Genomic DNA, 16,054 nt, shown 5'->3' with positions numbered 1-16,054 from the left:
CCCGGCGACTCCGGCCGTCCCCAGCGGCGTCCGGTGCACCGACGGACTCGGGATGCTGAGCCGCTTCCATCCAGGGGCTTCGTGTAGGCTGGCAGGATCTGGGGCGACAGCGGGCGGCGTCTGGAGTGGATGGGCACGACGCCATGGGCACAAGGGCAGGGGGAGAAGGAGCTGGAGGGCTCTGCTTGGCCTGCTACACTTCTCCTGGTGGTCAAAGGAGAGGAGGGGAGGCTCTGGTTCGCCGGAGCCGGGCGGAGGCAGGTGGCGACCATGGCAGCCATGGAGAGGGAAAGAGAGCATGGGAGGGAGAGGGATGTTGTCTGGGAGGTTCGTGGGGGAGAGGGATAGCGAGGAGAGGCCGGAGAAGAGGTTGGGAGTAGCTTATATGGGAGTGGCCGTGGTGCACCATGGGCAGTGTCCACAAACACGCTCGGGTGAGCCTATAGGGGAAGAGGAGAGAGGTTCTGGAGGGGGCCGGCAGCGTGCCGTGTCCCGGACGCCGAGGCCACCTCGGGAGACATCACCCCGACGCCCAAGGCTGTCGTATGCCCTTGACATGGGTGAGCTACAGTGCGGGAGAGCACTATAGCGTGCTCTAGAGCGCGAGCACTGCATGCACTAGCATTGTTTATGTGCCATGAGCCTGTCCTTTTGTGTCTGGAGGTTTTGGGGGTGATTAAACAATGTAGGAGTGGCATTGGATGCCCTAGAGAGCCAGTAGGAGAAGAGTGGGGTTGAGAGAGAGATGGAAATGGGCTGTCCAGAGGGGTAAATGAGGTCGTTTCATCCCTCAATCATTGAGCTGAGACGCAGCCATAGTTACTAGAGGTAGAAGGGGGTCAGGGGGAGCTGTGGTACAAAGTTGAGCCCATGGAGATTAGTGGAAGAGGTCAAAAATGGAATTTTGGTAAAGTGGCAGAAGGTGTTTGATGCTTGTTTGGGTAAGCAAATGAACTCCATTTGGCATGAGACTCCACAGGGTGAAAAGGAACACATAATTAGGGCCTTCCACAAATTTTGAGATCATTTGGGCAAAGTTGCCAATGCAACTTTTGTAAACCCTAGAAACCAGCAGAAATGCATTCACCAAGATCTAGTCATGCAAAACCATTCCCCTTGATGCACCACTTGGTGTAGTGTCATCATTTGTGCTTTTGAGCATGACCACAAAGTTTGTGTGCATTTGGAATAAGTTGGCAATATAAAGTTGTTCAAACTTGAATCTAGAGAGAGAGGGTTTTGGGGCACTTTGCTGAACCAAAATAGTTTGGATTGAGCTGAAACTTTGCAGGTCATCATATTATGCATATATGACTTTCTAGAATTTTCCTGGATTTATTGGAAAATATTTCTTGTAGAAATATTTCAAATACTTGAAATGGACATAAATGGTTTTGGAGGATTTTGCCCAATATTTTGAACATGACCATGCGTTGAAACTCTTATATATGGAAAATATATGTCCACTCAGTTTCCCTGTTTTTTTTAAATATTTATGAAACAATAAAATAATTTTCCCTATTAAATACACTCTTTAAAATATTTTTTACACCCCAAATCAAGTACTTGCAGTGCAAACCTCAATTCAGGGGGTTTTGGAAAACTAATTTTATAAAATACTTTTTGGCCAAATTATTTTTGTAAGAAAATACTATATTACACTACACACAGGGTATGATCATTGGGCAGAAGCTTGGGGCAAGGAGATGAAGTATGTAAGGTGGAGTAGTTGACTTTAGAGAGCACTTGAAAAACACAAAGAGAAAACCAACTCAAAAAAATAAAAGCCAAATAATGCAAAAGTTTTTGTCAAACCACACTTTATCATGATTTATTAGCTTAAGTGTTGTGGCATGAAAATCAGGGTGTGACAGACCTACCCCCCTTACAAGAATCTCATCCCCGAGATTCCCAAACTAGGCGTGGAAAGGAATACAAAAACTGGACCTGGGGTAGTCTTCACGTCCTCATACTGCTTGTGCTTCCGAGTGGTGCTTCATTGAACCTTGAAGTACTCAATGGCGTGGCTTCGTGTATGATGTCCTGATTGGTCCAGGTTGCAATTGGGGTCTCTCGCATAGGTCATATTGGGCTGGAGGTCGATGGCTCAGTGATCGATGTCCTTGTAGAGACCAGACTAGTTAGGAAGTTGGAAACATTTTCGGAGTGGTGTTGTGTGGAAAAATGTTGTGCACAGTGGGTGACTCAGGTGGTAACTCTAGCTGGTAGCTGTCTATTCTTCGTCTTGAAGTGATCTTGGAGAGGGCCGATAAATCTTGGTGCGAGCTTCCCGTTGACATGGAAATGCTTGGTTCCTTTGAGAGAAGTGGCTTGCAGATACACCTGGTCTTCGACGAGAAAGTTCACTCCTTGATGATAGTTCTTCCTCCTTGGCATGGCGGTCTTCACATGTTTCCTAACCAGCTGAATGATTCTTCTTCCATCTTCAATTAGACGAGTAGGTCACCAAGTAAAAGTGACAACCAACGTGACCAAGTACTCCATGAAGTTTCTGTTCATGGGGTACATAAGGTAGGCTGGGGCATTGGTGGTGGTAACGGTTGAGTATGGCCCAAGGTGTTCTCGATCTAGAGTCAAGATCCATGGTCATGATACGACCATGTTGTAGCTTGGTAGGGCTTAAGGGTTTCAAGGATTCTAGGGTGCGAGTGAATGTTTATCTTATCCTTGAGCACAATTCCCGAGATGCCAATTGTCTATCTAGTCCCTCAAACAAATAACCTTATACCGCCGAAAGCATTATTTCGTATAGGTCAAATCCAATAATCACTCATGTGATCCATATTCTCGTTACTCCCGAGAGGAGGTCTAACAAAATCATATATGTCTATGATCCCCAAACTCATATGTATGGCTACCCCTAAAAATCCATGGTCAGAGCATACAAGCTTCCAAGTGGGAATAAAGCACAACAATCCAAGTGCTAATCCTATTATTCCAAGGTCCATGTTAGTGTATCTCTATCCTAAGGAAACACGTCGTATGCCACTCCAAAATCTTGTTTCCTTCCTAGAATCAACTCCAACAACCCGTTAACTTCCGTTAATCACTACATAATCCTTTAATTCTACAAATCCTAGTGTCTATGGTGTTCCACATGATCTCCTAAACTCCATATAATCCCAAAATACTTGAAAGGGCTGTCTCTACTATAGTAAGTACACTAACTTCCATGGTCAAGTAAACTCCAAGGTCAAGCTTATATCAACTCCGACAACTAATCCAATCTCCTAGTTTATTGTCCTCCAAGAAACATGGTATCACGATCGAGATCATCATTCTAAATCCAATTTACTCCGAACCATGTAGACTTACTCACCATACTCAACTAGGATCACCTATTTAAATCCAAATCTCATGTCCAATGAGAATTCCTACATGTTTCCCCCAAGTCATTTACGTGATATTAACTGTCTCCTATCAATATCCCATGGCTAAGTTAAATCCATATACTTCAAAGAATTCCAGCTTACGATCATAATTGTCCTACTAAATCCAGTTTACTCAAGGGTAAGGAAAGTTATGCTACTCCATAATCATGATCCCACCAAGTTCATCTGCCAACATGAAAGCCTCATAATCCACCAAATAGTCTCATAATTCCTCAAAGTCATTTATATAAACTCATCAAGTCATTTGTCCTCTATTCCTATATCCTCAAACTGGTCTTCCCTATGGCATCGTTAGTTCTGGTGCTATATTAGGATGATAATGTGCTTGTTCACTATGTCCGCTAGTTCCATAATGAACCCACTGTTGTGCAAGGTTTACAGAGGCTTAACTGGTCCTCTTGCAATAATGTGGGTTAAGCACATGGTTAAGGACTCGAGCTGGGGTATCTCATGAAGTCTCGAAGGGTCTAGGGATGGGGTTTCCAGTCATAAGGGGTAATACTACAGTTAGAAGTAATAAAGAAAGAGAGGTTCACATATAAATATACTATCTTGGACATCTTTTACGATTGTGAGCACTCATTAAAGTATGACATGCTAAGAGTTGATGTTGGACAAGGAAGACAACGTAATGGGTTATGTTTTCTTTCATCTGAGATAAATTATATTGTCATGGATCATCCAACATGTTGAGCTTGCCTTTCCCTCTCTTGCTAGCCAATTTCTTTGCACCAAGTAGAGATACTACTTGTGCTTCCAAATATCCCTAAACCCAGTTTTTCCATGAGAGTCCACCATATCTACCTATGGATTGAGTAAGATCCTTCAAGTAAGTTGTCATCGGTGCAAGCAATAAAAATTGCTCTCTAAATATGTATGACTTATTAGTGCGAAGAAAATAAGCTTTATACGATCTTGTGATATGGAAGAAATAAAAGCGATGGATTGCATAATAAAGGTCCATATCACAAGTGGCAATATAAAGTGACATTCTTTTGCATTAAGATTTTGTGCATCCAACCATAAAAGCACATGACAACCCCTGCTTCCCTCTACGAAGGGCCTATCTTTTACTTTTATCTTCTACCTCACGTAAGAGTCATTGTGATCTTCACCTTTCCTTTTTACATTTTATCCTTTGGCAAGCACAATGTGTTGGAAAGATCTTGATATATATAGCTAATTGGATGTGAGTTTTCATGAACTACTATTGTTGACATTACCCTTGAGGTAAAACGTTGGCAGGCAAAACTATAAGCCCCTATCTTTCTCTATGTCTGATTAAAACTCCATACCCATAAATATTGCGTGAGTGTTAGCAATTGTGAAAGACTAAAAGATGGTTGAGTATGTGGACTTGCTGAAAAGCTCTTATATTGACTCTTTCCTATGTTATGATAAATTGCAATTGCCTCAATGACTGAGATTAGAGTTTGTTGGTTCTCATTGAAGTTTATGATTCATACTTGAAATTGTGATTGAATTGTTACTTTAGCATAAGAGATCATATAACAATATAAATATATGTTGCTGTTCTAAGAATGATCATGATGCGCTCATGTCCATATTTTATTTTTATCGACACCTCTATCTCTAAACATGTGGACATATTTTTCGATTTCGGCTTTCCCTTGAGGACAAGCGAGGTCTAAGATTGGGGGAGTTGATACGTCCATTTTGCATCATGCTTTTATATCGATATTTACTGCATTATGGGCTATTATTACACATTATGTCACAATACTTATGCCTATTCTCTCTTATTTTACAAGGTTTACATGAAGAGGGAGAATGCCGGCAGCTGGGATTCTGGGCTAGAAAAGGAGCAAATATTAGAGACCTATTCTGCACAGCTCCAAAAGTCCTAAAACTTCACGGAAATTATTTCCAGAATATATAAAAAATACTGAGCGCAAGAAGTTCCAAAGGGGGGCCACACCCTGGCAATGAGGGTGGGGGCGCGCCCTACCCCCTGGGCGCGCCCCCCTGCCTCGTGGGCCCCCTGGTGGCCCTCCGATGTCCATCTTCTGCTATATGGAGTCTTTCGTTGAGAAAAAATCATAAGCAAGCTTTCAGGACGAGACTCTGCCGCCACGAGGCAGAACCTTGGCGGAACCAATCTAGGGCTCTGGCGGAGCTGTTCTGCCGGGGAAACTTCCCTCCGGGAGGGGGAAATCATCACCATCGTCATCACCAACGATCATCTCATCGGGAGGGGTCAATCTCCATCAACATCTTCACCAGCACCATCTCATCTCAAACCCTAGTTCATCTCTTGTATCAAATCTTTGTATCCAAACCTCAGATTGGTACATGTGGGTTGCTAGTAGTGTTGATTACTCCTTGTAGTTGATGCTAGTTGGTTTACTTGGTGGAATATCATATGTTCAGATCCATTATGCATATTAATACCCCTCTGATTATGAACATGAATATGCTTTGTGAGTAGTTACGTTTGTTCCTGAGGACATGGGAGAAGTCTTGCTATTAGTAGTCATGTGAATTTGGTATTCGTTCGATATTTTGATGAGATGTATGTTGTCATCCCTCTAGTGGTGTCATGTGAACATCGACTATATGACACTTCACCATTGTTTGGGCCTAGGGGGAGGCATTGGGAAGTAATAAGTAGATGATGGGTTGCTAGAGTGACAGAAGCTTAAACCCTAGTTTATGCGTTGCTTTGTAAGGGGCTGATTTGGATCCATATGTTTCATGCTATGGTTAGGTTTACCTTAATACTTCTGTTGTAGTTGCGGATGCTTGCAATAGGAGTTAGTCATAAGTGGGATGCTTGTCCAAGTAAGGACAGTACCCAAGCACCGGTCCACCCACATATCAAATTATCAAAGTACCGAACGTGAATCATATGAACGTGATGAAAACTAGCTTGATGATAATTCCCAGGTGTCCTCGGGAGCGCTTTCCTTCATATAAGAGTGTGTCCAGGCTTGTCCTTTGCCACAAAAAGGATTGGGCCATCTTGATGCACCTTATTTACTTTTATTACTTGCTACTTGTTACAAATTACATTATCACAAAACTATCTGTTACCGATAATTTCAGTGCTTGCAGAGAATACCTTACTGAAAACTGCTTACCATTTCCTTCTGCTCCTCGTTGGGTTCGACACTCTTACTTATCGAAAAGCTACGATAGATCCCCTACACGTGTGGGTCATCAGAGGCCCCCCTGACGTGGATCTTCCTTCCAGTATTTTTTATATATTCCAAAATAATTCTCCGTTGATTTTCAGGTCATTCCGAGGACTTTTATTTCTGCACAAAAATATCACCATGGTAATTCTGCTGAAAACAGCGTCAGTCCGGGTTAGTTCCATTCAACTCATGCAAGTTAGAGTCCAAAACAAGGGAAAAGTGTTTGGAAAAGTAGATACGACGGAGACATATCAACTCCCCCAAGCTTAAGCCTGTACTTGTCCTCAAGCAATCTAGTTGATAAACTGAAAGTGATAAAGAAAAACTTTTACAAACTCTGTTTGCTCTTGTTGTTGTAAATGTGTAAATCCAGCATTCAAGTTTTAGCAAAGATTATGAACTAACCATATTCACAATAACATTTAGGTCTCATGTCTGCTCATATCAATGACATAATCAACTAGCGAGCAATAATAATAAATCTCGGATGACAACACTTTCTCAAAACAATCATGATATGATATAACAAGATGGTATCTCGCTAGACCTTTATGAGACCGCAAAACATAAATGCAGAGCACCTTTAAAGATCAAGGAATGACTAGACATTGTAATTCATGTTAAAAGAGATCCAGTCAAGTCATAATCAATGTAAACTAACAATAATGAATGCAAATGACAGTGGTGCTCTCCAACTGGTGCTTTTTAATAAGAGGAGGGTGACTCAACATAAAAGTAAATAGATAGGCCCTTCGCAGAGGCAAGCAGGGATTTGTAGAGGTGCCAGAGCTCGGTTTTGAAATAGATATGAATAATATTTTGAGCAGTATACTTTCGTTGTCAACATAACAACCAAGAGATGGTGATATCTTCCATGCTAAACACATTATAGGCGGTTCCCAAACAGAATGGTAAAGTTTATACTCCCCCTCCACCAACAAGCATCAATCCATGGCTTGCTCGAAACAGCGAGTGCCTCCAACTAACAACAGTCCCAGGGGAGTTTTGTTTGCAATTATTTTGATTTGATTTGATTTGATTTGCATAAAGCATGGGACTGGGCATCCCGGTGACCAGCCATTTTCTCGTGAGTGAGGAGCGGAGTACACTCCTCTTGAGAATAACCCGCCTAACATGGAAGATACGGACAGCCCTAGTTGATACATGAGCTATTTGAGCATACAAAACAGAATGTTTATTTGAAGGTTTAGAGTTTGGCACATACAAATTTACTTGGAATGGCAGGTACATACCATATATAGGTAGGTATGGTGGACTCATATGGAATAACTTTGGGGTTTATGGAATTGGATGCACAAGCAGTATTCCCGCTTAGTACAAGTGAAGGCTAGCAAAATACTGGGAAGCGACCAACTAGAGAGCGACAACACTGATGAACATGCATTAAAATTAATCAACACTGAATGCAAGCATGAGTAGGATATAGTGCACCATGAACATAAATATCGTAGAGGCTATGTTGATTTTGTTTCAACTACATGCGTGAACATGTGCCAAGTCAAGCCACTCGAATCATTCAAAAGAGGATACCATCCTATCATACCACATCACAACCATTTTAATAGCATGTTGGCATGCAAGGTAAACCATTATAAGCTCCTAGCTAACTAAGCATGGCATAAGCAACTACAATCTCTAATTGTCATTGCAAACATGTTTATTCATAATAGGCTGAATCAGGAATGATGAACTAATCATATTTACAAAAATAAGAGAGGTCGAGTTCATACCAGCTTTTCTCATCTCAATAAGTTCATCATATAATCATCATTATTGCCTTTCACTTGCACGACCAAACAATGTGAATAATAATAATAGTGCACGTGCATTGGACTAAGCTGGAATCTGCAAGCATTCAATTCAAGAGAGAAGACAAGGTAATATGGGATCTTTGTCAGATCAACAATAATACATATAAGAGCCACTTTAACATGTTAATTATGGTCTTCACCTCTCGACCCCCAAAGAAAATAAATAAAACTATTTACACGGGAAAGCTCCCAACAAGCAAAAGAAGAACGAGAAATCTTTTTTCGTTTTCTTTTTAATTACTATTACTATAGGCATGGAAAGTAAACTAGCTAAAATCTACAACTAATATTTTTTGGTTTTTCTAAGGTTTATCAAACACACAAGAAGTAAGCATAAAAAGGAAAATAAACTAGCATGGATATTACAATGAAAAAGTATGAGCACCGACAACTAGCATGAGTGTGTGAACATAAATGTAATGTCGGTGAGAAATACATACTCCCCCAAGCATAGGCTTTTGGCCTAAGTTGGTTTATGGCCACGGCTGGCCTGGCGGATATCCATAGTAATAGTTGGGGTCATACTGTGAAGAAGCCTCAGATTACCACTGGTTGACAATCACCTCCGGATCCTAGTGGTAATCAGACTGTCATGGAGGATCAAATTGTGGTTCCGGCTCTGGCTCGGTAGCTGATGTAGGGTTCCGATAAGCGTGAATGGCCTCCCACGGAACAAGGTACATGCCCGCAGATAAATCAAACAAGGAAGGAGCGGGCAAGGTAATAATCTAAGGATGATTTTTACCAAATATTAATTTGTACTTAAGCGCCTTTTCCCTATTTTTAACAATAAAATCATGTGCTACCATACTCTTATAGTCTAGATAAATAGGAGGCAGCAATTTTTCTTCTTTCTCATAATGCCTAATAGGTATGTTAAAATGTGTAGCGAGGTGCGAGGTGAAGATGCCTCCAAGGATAGGGCCCTTAGTACTATTAAGATTTAACCGCTTTGCAACAATAGCGCCCAAACTAAATGTATCATCACGAAATAAGGCATGGGACAAAATAACAATATCAGGGGCACTCAGGTTTCCACAGTTTCCACGCCCAATTAAGCATCTACTAGCAAATATAGCAAAGTAACGTAGAACAGGAAAGTGTATGCTAGTAATTCGTGCGTCGGAAACCTTCCTCGTTTCCCCTACATCAATGGTATCAATAAACCCATCCACATCGTCACGATGTGGTTCCTCTACACTGCCCTCAAAAGGGATCAAACAAACCCGACAAAAATCATGAAGTGACATCTCCTTATGCTCATCATATATATATATATATAATTCCACCGTAGGTGGTGAGCTCCTAGCATGGAAATGAAAGTTTTGCACAAAGATATTGGTGAGTAAGAGATAATGTTCGCGTTGGTCGTGGAGGAAGGTGGTGAGGCCTGCATTCTCAGCCAATTCATAGAAATCATCATAAATCCTGACTGCTCTCAAGAAATTATCACAAGGCCATTCACACGGCCGGACCTCCGCGGGGCGAGGGAGATTATACTTGGGCCTCTTATCCTCCTCACTTTGCTTATACTTCGAGCTTCGGCTCGATGAGACCCTAAAAATCTCTTCATCTTTTTCTGCAAATGTCTGAAATTTTTAGTAACTTCAAAATAAAAGTGAACCAAACTCAAAAAGATTGATAGCAACTACTCCTACAAATGCCTATAGGCAATATCATGCATTAAAACTACTTTTGACCATATAAATTTGACACGCAAGCTCAAGAACAAGGTCACCTAAGCAGCAAAAATTTACAATGAATAAAGCACTAGAACAAAAACTAATTGGACCATTTGAGGAGTCACATACCAAGGAACAATCCCCCAAAGCAGTTTTGTGAGAGGTGCTTCAAGCAAGGAGATCGAAAATGGTAGCAAGATGAGCTTGGACTCAGGTTTGAGCTGGCTAGTGATGTTTGTAGGAGGAAGAAAGAGTGTGGGTAGCTGGAATAAGTGGAGGGGAGCCACCATGGGCCCACGAGGAAGGGGGGCACGCCCTCCACCCTCGTAACCAGGTGCTTGCTCCCCTGCTGTGTTTTTAGTGCCAGATATTCTCAAATATTCCAGAAAAAACATATTTAAATTTGAGGGCATTTGGAGAACTTTTATTTTCGGGGTATTTTTTATTGCATTGATAATTCAGAAATAGACAGAATATACTATTTTTGATTTATTTAATATAAATAAAAGAAAGTAAAAAAGAAGGTACAGAGAGTCGTGTTTTCTAAATTCATCCATCTCATGCTCATCAAAAGGAATCTACTAACAAGGTTGATCAGGTCTTGTTAACAAACTCATTCCGAATAACATGGAACCGGAGAATTTTCGAACAACGCTAGGTTACCTCAACGGGGATATGCACATCCCCAACAATAAGAATATCATATTTCTTCTTGACAGTAGGAAGAGGAAATTCAAAACCTCCAAAAATAATCGATGGGATTTTTTCAATAGAATTTATATTGTGGACTTGAGGTTGTTTCCTCGGAAAGTGTACCGTATGCTCATTACCATTAACATGAAAAGTGGCATTGCCTTTGGTGCAATCAATAATAGCCCCCTGGAGTATTTAAAAAGGGTCTTCCAAGAATAATAGACATACTATCATCCTCGGGAATATCAAGAATAACAAAGTCCATTAAAATAGTAATGTTTGCAACCACAACAGGCACATCCTCACAAATACCGACGGGTATAGCAGTTGATTTATCAGCCATTGGCAAAGATATTTCAGTAGGTGTCAACTTATTCAAATCAAGTCTACGATATAAAGAGAGAGGCATAACACTAACACCGGCTCCAAGATCACATAAAGCAGTTTTAACATAGTTTGTTTTAATGGAGCATGGTATAGTTGGTACTCCTGGATCTCCTAGTTTCTTAGGTATTCCACCTTTAAAAGTATAATTAGCAAGCATGTTGGAAATTTCAGCTTCCGGTATCTTTCTTTTATTTGTCACAATTTCTTTCATATACTTAGCATAAGGATTCATTTTGAGCATATTAGTTAATCGCATACGCAAAAAGATAGGTCTAATCATTTCAGCAAAGCGCTCAAAATCCTCATCATCCTTTTTCTTGGATGGTTTGGGAGGAAAAGGCATGGGTTTCTGAACCCATGGTTCTCTTTCCTTACCGTGCTTCCTAGCAACAAAGTCTCTCTTATCATAACGTTGATTCTTTGATTGTGGGTTATCAAGATCAACAGCAGGTTCAATTTCTACATCATTATCATTACTAGGTTGAGCATCAACATAAGCATCATCATTGGCATTTACACCAGATTCATGCTCATTACCAGATTGTGTTTCAGCATCAGAAATAGAAATTTCATTGGGATTCCCAGGTGTGTCAACAACAGGTTCACTAGAAGCATGCAAAGTCCTATCATTCTTCTTTTTCTTCCTTTTAGAAGGACTAGGTGCATCAATATTATTTCTCTGAGAATCTTTCTCAATTCTCTTATGGTGGCCCTCGGGATACAAAGGTTCCTGAGTCATTTTACCACCTCTAGTCATAACTCTAACAGCATTATCATTTTTCTTATTTAATTCATTGAGCAAATCATTCTGAGCTTTAAGTACTGTTCTACTTGAGTGGTAACCATAGAAGCATGTTTACTAATAAGTTTTAGTTCACCTTTAACATTAGCCATATAATCACTCAAGTGTTCAATCATATAAGCATTGCGTTTTAATTCTCTACCAAAATAAGCATTAAAATCTTCTTGCTTAACCATAAATTTATCAAACTCATCCAAACATTGGCTAGAAAACTTAATAGGAGGGATTTCAGCTTTATCATATCCATAGAGATAATTTACCTTTACTACCTGTGTCGGGTTATCAAGACCATGTATTTCTTCAACACGCGGCAAATTAAGACCATGTATTTCTTCGATAGGAGGTAAATTCTTAACATCTTCAGCTTTAATACATTTTTCCTTCATAGATTTCTTTGCCTCTTGCATATCTCCAGGACTGAGAAATAGAACACCCCTTTTCTTCGGAGTTGGCTTAGGAATTGGATCAGGAAGTGTCCAATTATTTTCATTAGTCAACATATTATTCAATAAAATTTCAGATTCATGTGGTGTCCTTCCCCTGAAAACACAACCAGCACAACTGTCTAGGTGGTCTCTGAAAGCATCTGTTAGTCCATTATAAAAGATATCACGTATTTCATTTTTCTTAAGAGGGTGATCAGGGAAAGCATTAAGTAATTGGAGAAGCCTCACCCAAGCTTGTGGGAGACTCTCTTCTTCAATTTGCACAAAATTATATATTTCCCTTAACGCGGCTTGTTTCTTATGAGCGGGGAAATATTTAGCAGAGAAGTAATAAATCATATCCTCGGGACTATGCACACAACCAGGATCAAGAGAACTAAATCATATCTTAGCATCACCCTTTAATGAGAACGGAAATAATTTAAGGACATGATAATAGCAAGTTTTCTAATAATTAGTGAACAGGGTGGCTATATCATTTAATTTAGTAAGATGTGCCACAACAGTTTCAGATTCATAGCCATAGAAAGGATCAAATTCAACCAAAGTAATTATATCAGGGTCAACAGAGAATTCATAATCCTTATCAGTAACAAAGATAGGTGAAGTAGCATAAGCAGGATCATATTTCATTCTAGCATTCAGAGTTTTTTGTTTTAGCTTAGCCAATAATTTCTTAATATCACTCCTATCATTGCAAGCAAGAAAATCTCTAGCAGTTTCTTCATCCATAACATAGCCCTCAGGAACAACAAGCAATTCATATCTAGGGGGGAATCTTCATCATCACTTTCATCAATATTATCAGTTTCAATAATTTCATTCTCTCTAGCCCTAGCAAGTTGTTCATCAAGAAATTCACCAAGTGACACAGTAGTATCTAGCATAGAAGTAGTTTCATCATAAGTATCATGCACAGCAGAAGTGGCATCATCAATAACATGCGACATATCAGAATTAATAGCAGAAGCAGGTTTAGGTGTCGCAAGCTTACTCAAAACAGAAGGTGAATCAAGTGCAGAGCTAGATGGCAGTTCCTTACCTCCCCTCGTAGTTGAGGGATAAATATTGCTTCTTGGATCTTTCAAGTTCTTCATAATGATAAGCAGATATAAATCCCAAGTGACTCAAAGAATAGAGCTATGCTCCCCGGCAACGGCGCCAGAAAATAGTCTTGATAACCCACAAGTATAGGGGATCGCAACAGTTTTCAAGGGTAGAGTATTCAACCCAAATTTATTGATTCGACACAAGGGGAGCCAAAGAATATTCTCAAGTATTAGCAGCTGAGTTGTCAATTCAACCACACCTAGATAACTTAATATCTGCAGCAAAGTGTTTAGTAGCAAAGTAATATGATAGTAGTGGTAACGATAGCAAAAGGAATATATTTGGTGTTTTATAGTGATGACAACAATAGCAACGGAAAAGTAAATAAGCGAAGAACAATATATGGAAAGCTCATAGGCAATGGATCGGTGATAGAGAATTATGCCGGATGCGGTTCATCATGTAACAGTAATAACCTAGGGTGACACAGAACTAGCTCCAATTCATCAATGTAATGTAGCCATGTATTCCGAATATAATCATACATGCTTATGGAAAAGAACTTGCATGACATCTTTTGTCCTACCCTCCCGTGGCAGCGGGGTCCTATTGGAAACTAAGGGATATTAAGGTCTCCTTTTAATAGAGTACAGGACCAAAGCAGTAACACATAGTGAATACATGAACTCCTCAAACTATGGTCATCACCGGTAAGTATCCCGATTATTGTCACTTCGGGGTTAACAGATCATAACACATAATAGGTGACTATCGACTTGCAAGATAGGATCAAGAACTCTCATATATTGATGAAAACATAATAGGTTCAGATCTAAAATCATGGCACTCGGGCCCTAGTGACAAGCATTAAGCATAGCAAAGTCATAGCAACATCAATCTCAGAACATAGTGGATACTAGGGATCAAACCCTAACAAAACTAACTCGATTACATGATAAATCTCATCCAACCCATCACCATCCAGCAAGCCTACGATGGAATTACTCACGCACGGCGGTGAGCATCATGCAATTGGTGATGGAGGAAGGTTGATGATGACGATGGCGATGGATTCCCCTCTCCGGAGCCCCGAACGGACTCCAGATCAACCCTCCCAAGAGAGTTTAGGGCTTGGCGGCAGCTCCGTATTGTAAAACGTGATGAATCCTTCTCCCTAGTTTTTTTCTCCCCGAAAGTGAATATATGGAGTCAAGGTTGAGGTCGGTGGAGCATCAGGGGGCCCACGAGACAGGGGGGCGTGCCCAGGGGGTAGGGCATGCCCCCCACCCTCGTGGACAGGTGGATCTTCCTTCTAGTATTTTTTATATATTCCAAAATAATTCTCCGTTGATTTTCAAGTCATTCCGAGAACTTTTATTTCTGCAAAAAAATAACACCATGGCAATTCTGCTGAAAACAGCGTCAGTCAAGGTTAGTTCCATTCAAATCATGCAAGTTAGAGTCCAAAACAAGGGCAAAAGTGTTTGGAAAAGTAGATATGACGGAGACGTATCACACCCAAGTCCCTCGCGGCTCCATCGGAAATTGCTCCTCGCCGGCCTTCCCTGCACGCCCGCCGTCGCAAGTCCCGTCGCCGCTCCACGCCAAGTTCCCTCTGCTGCGTCGCCCGCCTGCGTCCTCCTCTGCTTTGAGCCGCATCCTGCATAGAGCAAACGCTCATCCTCGAGCGTAGACCGCGCCCCCTCCTCCTTGTTCGATCCAATCAAGACCCAAGCCGCCCACTTCATCAGGCCCAGCCAGCGCCCCGCCGGCCTGCCTCTTCCACCAACTGGGCCTCAGCCCATGGTGAGCCACCGCTGTGCCCCCCTTCCACTGTTGGCCCAAGTGCAGATTCGGCCTATAGATGTTTTTTTCGAGTCCAGTGAATTTGCAAATTTTCCAGGGATTTCCTATTTCATAGAAAAGTCCCTCTAGATCATGCATTTAATAACTTCACAACCGTGCATCGGAATTAAACAAACTTTATATGTAAAATGCTTAGAATTATGTTTAGATTAATAATATCCAACTTTCATCCATGTTTAAAATGATGTTTACATATTATTTGCATATTTCCATCTTAAAATGATTTAATTCGTAACTAAATAACCGTAGCTCAATTTTAAATAAAATTTATATGTATTTGGGGTAGAAAATGCCTAGTTTAACTTGGTGCACTCATCTTGCGTGTTTAACAACTCAAAAATATGGTTTAGGGCAGAACAGCACCAAATTCATAATATGCATATGAGGATTTTCCGGAATTGTTGTTTGTTATTTCCGGCCTCATTTAAACTTGCCTAGATATGTAATTTTCATATGCTTCACCTCTTGCCATGTTTAACAACATTTAATATTGTTGAGTACATAAACGAGAGTGAACTAAATGATTGAATGTGGTGTTTTGTCAACATGCAACTCGTTGCATATTGAGCTGCACTTAATTTGTAGTATTGTTTGTGCACTTTGTCATGCCATTCCTCATTAAACCGGACATGCATCATACTTGGTTGTGCATCATGCCATGTTCATGTGATGGTTGTTTACTATGTTTCTTGCTTCTTTCCGGGTTGCTTCTCTCGTTAGCTTCA

Source organism: Triticum urartu, chromosome 6 (assembly GCF_003073215.2).
Source record: "Triticum urartu cultivar G1812 chromosome 6, Tu2.1, whole genome shotgun sequence".
Classification (NCBI taxonomy): Eukaryota; Viridiplantae; Streptophyta; class Magnoliopsida; order Poales; family Poaceae; genus Triticum; species Triticum urartu.
This window is presented reverse-complemented; position numbering follows the sequence as displayed.